This window comes from Myotis lucifugus, unplaced genomic scaffold (assembly GCF_000147115.1).
Source record: "Myotis lucifugus unplaced genomic scaffold, Myoluc2.0 scaffold_7104, whole genome shotgun sequence".
Lineage (NCBI taxonomy): Eukaryota > Metazoa > Chordata > Mammalia > Chiroptera > Vespertilionidae > Myotis > Myotis lucifugus.
The window spans coordinates 1-7,948 of record NW_005878152.1 but is presented as its reverse complement, the minus strand read 5'-3'; the positions used below and the strand labels follow the sequence as shown (position 1 = coordinate 7,948).

General features: G+C 46.8%; 1 pseudogene; it reads right to left on the bottom strand.

Moving 5' to 3' along the window:
• Positions 1-6,071: 6,071 nt before the first annotated feature.
• Positions 6,072-7,774, bottom strand: LOC102423083 (annotated as a pseudogene).
• Between the last annotated feature and the right edge of the window lie 174 nt (positions 7,775-7,948).

The following is a 7,948-nucleotide window of genomic DNA, read 5'->3' as shown; positions in this document are numbered from 1 at the left end:
AAATCAATTCTGCAGCACAGTCAGGGCGACCTGAAGGCCCAGCAGAAACAGGAGCCCTTTGCTGAGGTCCGCGATGGAGGCAAGGCAGGCAGCTGACCCACAGGACAGACCACCAGTCCCATCGCAGCTGGCCCGCGAGTCCCGCAGACCACATCCCGCCGAGGCTGCGTGGGGCTGGCGGGCAGCACGTGGGTCAGGAACCACCCACCGGGGCTTTAATTCTAACTCAAGTGCCTCCCAACCTGAAACCCAGAAAGACCCCACCCCTCTCTCAGCCTCAGTGGCTTCTCCATAAAATAGAACGGAAAAGTCCCTCCATAGGGGTGTTATGAGAAGTTCAGATCATGCAATCAGCGCATTTCCCAGTGTCTGGAACAAAAGTTCCACTCAGTGCGTGGGGCTTTTGTGACAACTGGAAGCTACCCCCGAATGCTAGTCTTACATCCACAGATGGATTTTCACTCGTTACTGTCTTCTTCTTCCCAGAACCTGCTAGGGCACATGCATGGGTCAGGTGGCCTAGCTGACTTTATGACCTGCTCACACAGACATGCAAACTCAAAGTCTGAGCTGGGCATGTGGCCTGGAGTGTGCTGAAGTCACTGATTTGATGAATGTGTGGTTCTTACAGCCATCTCTGGAGCTCCAACCCAGCCTGTCTCGTCTTTACTTTCTTGAGTTTTTGAAGCCCAGAACATAGGCAGATAAACCCACCCACACACACAAAAAAATCTGTCATCAGGCTATAAAAAATGTTTTTTGCTATTATCCACAGGGACAGTGCAATGTTGGAGGATCAAAAAATTTTATTTGTATTACGTGTTCTCAACTGTCCCACTGGCCACAAAAATAAATGGTTTTTACCCTTTGAGATCATAGCATTTCCTCAGAGTAACGAAGTAGAAGTAAAGAATGTAATTGAGTGCATAGAAATGATACTCAAATATATATAATCCAACTATGGTAATAGGTCCTGAAGTCTTGTCTATCTCATTTAAAAGGCAGTCAGGATGGCAGCAGAGTAAGTGGAAGCTACACTGACACTCTCTCAGGGCCAAACTGGAAATCACGAAAATACAGTAAAACCACCCTGAAAAATCAACTGAAGACTCGCTGGAGAGAACCCCGATAACCAAGAACGGGAAGTGGAAACTGAACAGAGACTCATAGGAAAGGTGGAGGCGTGAAAGGGCTGGTTGGGCTCCCACAGGCAGCAGCTGAAGGTCAGGAGGGACATCTCAGCTGTGGGGGGTTCCCACTGAGAACTCTGAGGTCTAAACCCAAAGCTGGGCTCCCCAGCCCAGAGAACCAGACTGAGAAGGTGCCCACATAACATCTGGTTGTGAAAAGCAGCAGGGTTGCTGTCTGCCAGGGAGAGGAGGCTGGAAATGCAGGCACTCTGTTAAAGGGCCAATGCACAAAATTCCCTGTGCAGCCACTCACTTTGGGCTCTGGCAGAAGGAGGGCAGAGTAGACTGGAGCTGTGTGAGCAGAAGCCAGGGTTGAGGGCTCTGGGGTGAGAGCTCAGAAGGCAGACACCCTGGTTTCCTGTGCTGAGTCATTCCCTCAAGCTGCAGACGTCATCTTTCTCCTATGGACCTTTGCTATCCAGGTGGTTTTGGCCTGAGGTAAGGCAGTAGCCACACCCTGTTGGAAGAACTGTTGCCCCACCCTATGGTTCACAGTCTAAGACCAATTGAGGCTGATAACAATTAGACTTCAGGCAGCTCTCTGGATCCTTTGAGTCTTTGCCTGATCTCCTTCTGGGCCTGCATCCAGTCCCAGAAGAGGGAGCCACAAACTGTGGATTGCTGATAGTCCCAAGCAGGGTACTCAGGACCAATCAGAAAGAGCATCTGACATTGTTCTGCACTAGAGATTGGGAGTCATAGCAGATCTACCTAACACATAGACACAAACCCAAACAGGCAGCCCAAATGGGGAGACAAAAAACAACAACCCCCACATGAAAGAACAAGAGAATTCACCAAGAGAGCTAAATGAAATGGAGAAAAGAAATTTATCTGATATAGATAAATTTATCTGATATAGAGTTCAGAATAGTGATGGGAAAGATGCTCAACAGTATGAGAAAATATATAGTAACTATGAAAAAAGAACAGTCAGAAATAAAGAATGACATAGTACTAATAAAGAACACATTGGAAGGAATACACGGCAGATTAGGGGAAGCTACAGATCGGATCAGTGAATTAGAAGACAGGGTTGAAAAAAATCACTCAATCAGAGAACCAAAAAGAAAAAAAAACAATTAAAAAACAGGAGGACTCCTTAAGGGAGCTGTGGGACAATGTGAAATGTAATAATATTCACATAATATGTGTGCCAGAAAGGAAAGAAAGGGAGCAAGGGATAGAGAATGTGTTTGAAGAAATAATGGCAGAAAACTTCCCTAACCTGGTAAAGGAAAAAGTTACTCAGGAGGTATAGAGTCCCAAGCAAGAAGAACCCAAACAGACCCATGCCCAGACATATAATAATTAAAATGCCAAAAATTAAAGACAAAGAGAGAATCTGAAAGGCAGCAAGGAAAAAGCAATTTGTTACCTACAAAGGAGCTTCCAAAGGCTGACAGCTGATTTTTCATCAGAAACTCTATAGGCCAGAGAGAATGGCATAAAGTACTCAAGGTAATGAAAAGCAAGGATCTGAGACCAAGATTACTATATCCAGCAAGGCTATCATTCAAAATAGATGGTGAAATAAAGAGCTTCCCAGACAAAAAAGCCTAAATGAGTTTATCACCACCAAACCAACACTGCAAGAAATGCTAAAGGGACAGCTATAATGAGAAGAAAAAAAAGAGAGAAAAATCAAGGCATACAGAATTAAAATGGCAATAAATAAGTACATATCAATAATAACCTTAACTATAAAGGGATTAAATACTCCAATCAAAAGACATAGGGTAGCTGAATGGATACAAAAACATGACCCAATTACATGCTGTCTACAAGACACCCACCTCAGAACAAAAGACTCACATAGGCCCTAGCTGGTTTGGCTCAGTGGATAGAGCATCAGCCTATGAACTGAAGGGTCCTGGGTTTGATTCTGGTCAAGGGCATGTGCCAGCTTCTCCCAGGCCCAGGCCCTAGTTGAGACACATGCAGGAGGCAACCAATAGATGTGTTTCTCTCACATCAATATTTCTCTCAGTCTTTCCCCCTCTCTTCCACTCTCTCTAAAATCAATGGAAAAATAACCTCGGGTGAGGATTAACAAAGAAGAAGGAGAAGGAGGAGGAGAAGAAGAAGAAGAAGAAGAAGAAGAAGAAGAAGAAGAAGAAGAAGAAGAAGAACAACAACAACAACAACAACAACAACAACAACAGACTCACACAGGATGAGAGTGAAGGGATGGAAAAAAATTTTCCAGGCAAATGGAAAGGAAAAAAAAGCTGAGGTAGCAATATTCATATATGACAAAATAGACTTCAAAATAAAGACCATCATAAGAGACAACAAAGGTCACTACATAATACTAAAGGGATTGATCCAACAAGAGGATATAACCCTGGTAAATATCAAGCATCTTCTCAGATCACAGTGGAATGAAATTAGAAAATAACTATAGTCAAAATACCCAAAAACATTCAAACACATGCAGGCTAAATAGCATATTATTAAACAATGAATGGGTTACCAATGAGATCAGGAAAGAAATAAAAAAACTTCCTGGAAACAAATGAAAATGAACACACAACAACCCAAAATCTCTAGGACATAGTAAAAGCCGTCCTGAAAGGGAAGTTGATAGTATTACAGTCTATCTCAAAAAAGAAGAAAAAGTAATAATAAACTACTTAACCCTACAACTTAAAGAGTTAGAAAGAGAACAAGAAAAGCCTAGTAAGTAGAAGGAAGAAAATAATAAAGACTAGAGCAGAAATAAATTGCATAGAGGCTAAAAAAAGAATACAAAAAAATCAATGAAACCAAGAGCTGGTTCTTTGAAAAGATGCACGAGATTGATGAACTACTAGCCAGATTCATCAAGAAACAAAGAAAGAGGACCCAAATAAATAAAATCAGAAATGAAAGTGGAGAAGTAACCACTGGCACCAAAGAAGCACAAAGGAATGTAAGAAAATACTATGAACAACTATAAGCCAACAATCTGGATATGTGAATGATATGAACAAATTCTTAGAAAAATATAATCTCCCAAAACTGAATCAAGAAGAATCAGAAAACCTGAATAGGCCAATACCAAGTGATGAAAATAAAAAACTCCCAGCAAACAAAAGCCCAGGTCCACATGGCTTCACAGGGGAGTTTTACCAAACATTCAAAGAACGAACACCTATACTCCTCAAACTGTTCCTAAAAATCCAAGATGAAGGAACACTTCCAAACTCTTTTTAAGAGGCCAGCATTGTCTTAATTCCAAAAACAGATAAAGATACCACAATGAAAGAGAACTATAGGCCAATATCCCTGAGAACATATTTTCTAAAATCCTCAAGAAAATATTAGCAAATCAGATCCAGCAATATATTAAAAGGATCATACACCATGACCAAGTGGGATTTTATCCAGGGATGCAAGACTGGTACAATATTCACAAATCAATAAATGTGACACATCACATAAACCAACTGAAAGACGAAAGTCATATGATCATATCAACAGACACAGAGAAAGCATTTGACAAAATCCAACACCCATTTCTGATAAAAAGTCTCAGCAAAGTGGGAATAGAGGGATCATATCTCAACATAATAAAAGCCTTATATGACAAACATACAGCCAACATCATACTCAATGGGCAAAAACTAAAACCATTTCCCCTAAGAACAGGAACAAGACAGGGATGTCCACTTTCACCACTCTTATTCAACATTAGAGGCCTGGAGCATGAAATTCATGCGCGGGTACGGTCCCTAGGCATAGCCTGTGATCAGGGCCATCTTCCCCGGCTGCCGGCAGCTGGCCCTGCCCCACCGCCACCACCCACCCAGGTTTGCAGTTTGCCATCAGGCAGGCAATTGGAGCCTGACAGCTGAAGGGGAGGGAACGAGAGGTCGGCTGCTACCGCCCGCTCATGGCCCCACCCCTGCCATGGGTTGCCCTCTGTGTGTGGGGCAACCAGCTGGGGGGTGGGGCTTGACCTGGCACCGCCCACATCCTGCTACCCACCCCCAGGTCCCTGTTCGCCATTGGGCGATTGGAGCCTGCTGGCCAGGGGGAGGGACCGAGAGGTCAGCCATTCCACCCACTTGCCAGCCCCACCGTCCATTGCCACCCACCCCCAGTCCCTGTTCACCATCAGGCGATGGGAGCCTGCCAGCCAGGGGTAGGGAGCGAGAGGTGGTCAGTGCACCTCATAGTGATTGGTCAAGCGGTCATTCTGGTTGTTCTGCTGTTATGGTCGCTGGGCTTTTATTATATAGGATATTATACTCTATAGCTGATCATTAATCAGGTGTGTGAGCCCAACAATGGAGCCCTCTAACTGTTAAATATACCAGAGAAGTTTATCTAAGCATGAGTGTCCTCCTTGCTGTTTATCCAGAATGAGCGAGGACGTTGCCACCCAAGGGAGGAAGTCACTGTGTGCACGTGTGCGAATGCTTTCAACCCAGTTTTCAAGCCTCAAAAACATAAATACAGAGATGCATCCTTCACAGAAATCAAGTAAAATCTGAATAATTTCAAGTACAGAAGAAGTATGGCACAGACTGGAGCCACCATGGTTGCTTTAATGACACAACTCTCACACATGCCAGCACGGAGCTGCTCCTCAGGTGTACAGCGGCCCTTTCCTTGATTCAATCGGCCCTGCCCCCAGCACAGACAGGAAGTGATTCAATAATAACAACAGTAAAAATCAGGCCCGTTTGGCACTATGATAAAAATGGGAAAATAACCAGGGGAGCCTCCACTGTCCCAGCCCCAGAATATTCCTGCTGAAACAGCTACTCTCTTTAAAGGAACTGGGTACGAAGAGTGGTCTAGATTTCGAGAACTACAAATATGAGTTTTAGAGTCTGCGTGCAACCTGGCAGGGCCCAGGCTCGGGCCCGCCCTGCCAGTCCTGGCCCAGCCTCACATGGCCTCGAACTCATCGATGCTTGGTGTTACCCTGCCGGATGTGCTGTAGCATCTTGTACTTGTCATGGCCTTGCCTCATGTTCTCGTTGTGGGTCCTCTTGTTCTTGTCTCTGGCCTGGGACAGCTCGCTGGACAGAGTCATCAGCTGCTGCACGCACAGGTTCTTCTAGGCCACGGTGACCCGCTTCTCCTCATTGTTGTCATCCAGGATGCCCTCGCTGGACAGCTTGGCGCTGTAGCCTGAGTCCTCCGTGCCCTCCTCCTGCAGGTTCTCGTGGACCTGATAGGCCACTGGCTCATACACAGGGGGCGGCGGGGGCGGGGGCGCCATCATTACCAGCTGCAGCTCTTCCTTGGTCTTCACCAGGTCATCCTGGGCTTCCTTGGTCTGGTGCTGCCACTCCTCTACCTCATCCTCCTTGCACCTGCGCGCCTCCTCCAGGAGCGCGACCTTGGCGGTGTACTCTGTGAGGTCCACGGCCAGCTGCTCCTGGCTCTTTATCTGATCCACCATCTGCCTCTCCAGCTCCTCCTTGGTGCAGTGCAACCATGTGGTGGGCCTCCAGGCGCCCGCTCCTCCTCCAGCTGCAGGGCCCTCTGGATCTGGTCCGAGCGCTCTTTCTCGGCCTTCTTGGTCTTCTGCTCATAGTCCTGGAGCCTGAGCATCAGCTCCTCCTTCTCCCGCATCATCTGCTCCTTCTCTCTCTCCACAGTCTCTCGCCTCTTCTTCTTAGTTTCCAGCTGCTTCTGGTGCTTCTCCTTGCGGGCCTGGGCCTTCATCTGCTGCACCTCGATGTTGTCGGGCTTTTTGCAGCACATGTATAGCTCGTGGTTCCCCAGGTGGAATTGCAGGATCCGCTTGTTGATGTGCAGGCGGGGGGCATAGAAGACGAAGTCAGGCGCCTTCTTGTCGATGGGCTTGATGACAAAGTTCTTGTCATTGAAATGGATGTTCCTGATCTCACTCCATGGGAAGCCAATCTTTGGGGTCAAATTATCAACTTTCTCATAAATATTTAGTCCCAGGGCATCCACTACAAGCCACAGTCAGTTCCGTTATTATTTTTTTTTATCTCAAAATAGTTGATTCTGTACATTTCCAGGTCCTGGGCAATCTTCAGGCACTCCAGCATGGCACTACCTTTGAGCATCCCGCGGTGCCCCACGTGCCATACCTGGATCCGGTCCTCCCACTGGTCCCTGGTGAGCGTGTGCTGCTCAATGACTTTCTGGGGGATCAGCCGCTCGGAGCTGAGGTACCCATACTTGTGAATTTCTTTGTTATAGTCTCCAAACTTGGCCTGCATGGCGTAGGAGCCAAGGAGCACCACAGTCTCAGGAGGGCAGTAAATCTCATCGCTCAGAATGCCCTCCTTCACGTGGACGAAGAAAAGCTTCTGCATAATGTCCTGGATGAGCTCCTCAGACACATCTTCGGGGCAGAACTTGGCCCTGAACTTGAACTGCAGCGGATTCTCCTTCCTGACCTCCTGGGCCGACACCTTTTATCAAGTTTCAACCAGGTGGGAAATCCTTTATTATCTACACACTGGAGGCCGAAGCACCACACTTCCCAAAGGCTGATTGTCTTAACCACCTGATCAAAAAGCAGCTTTCCTGGCGTGTCTGGCTGGATGGAGAACTCCAGCCCCATGCATCCACGGTGGTGACTTGGACATTGATTGGTTTCGGCATTTTCGGTTCCTAGGGGATTCTCCTCAATCCTCAGGAACATGGCACAGCAGCAGCAGCGGATACAGTGGTGGGGACCGGTGGCAGTGGACAGTCAGGGTTTTATATTGCTATAGAGGCCTGGTGCATGGGTAGGGGCCGGCCAGCCTGCCCTGATGGGGGCCCTGGATCGGGGTAGG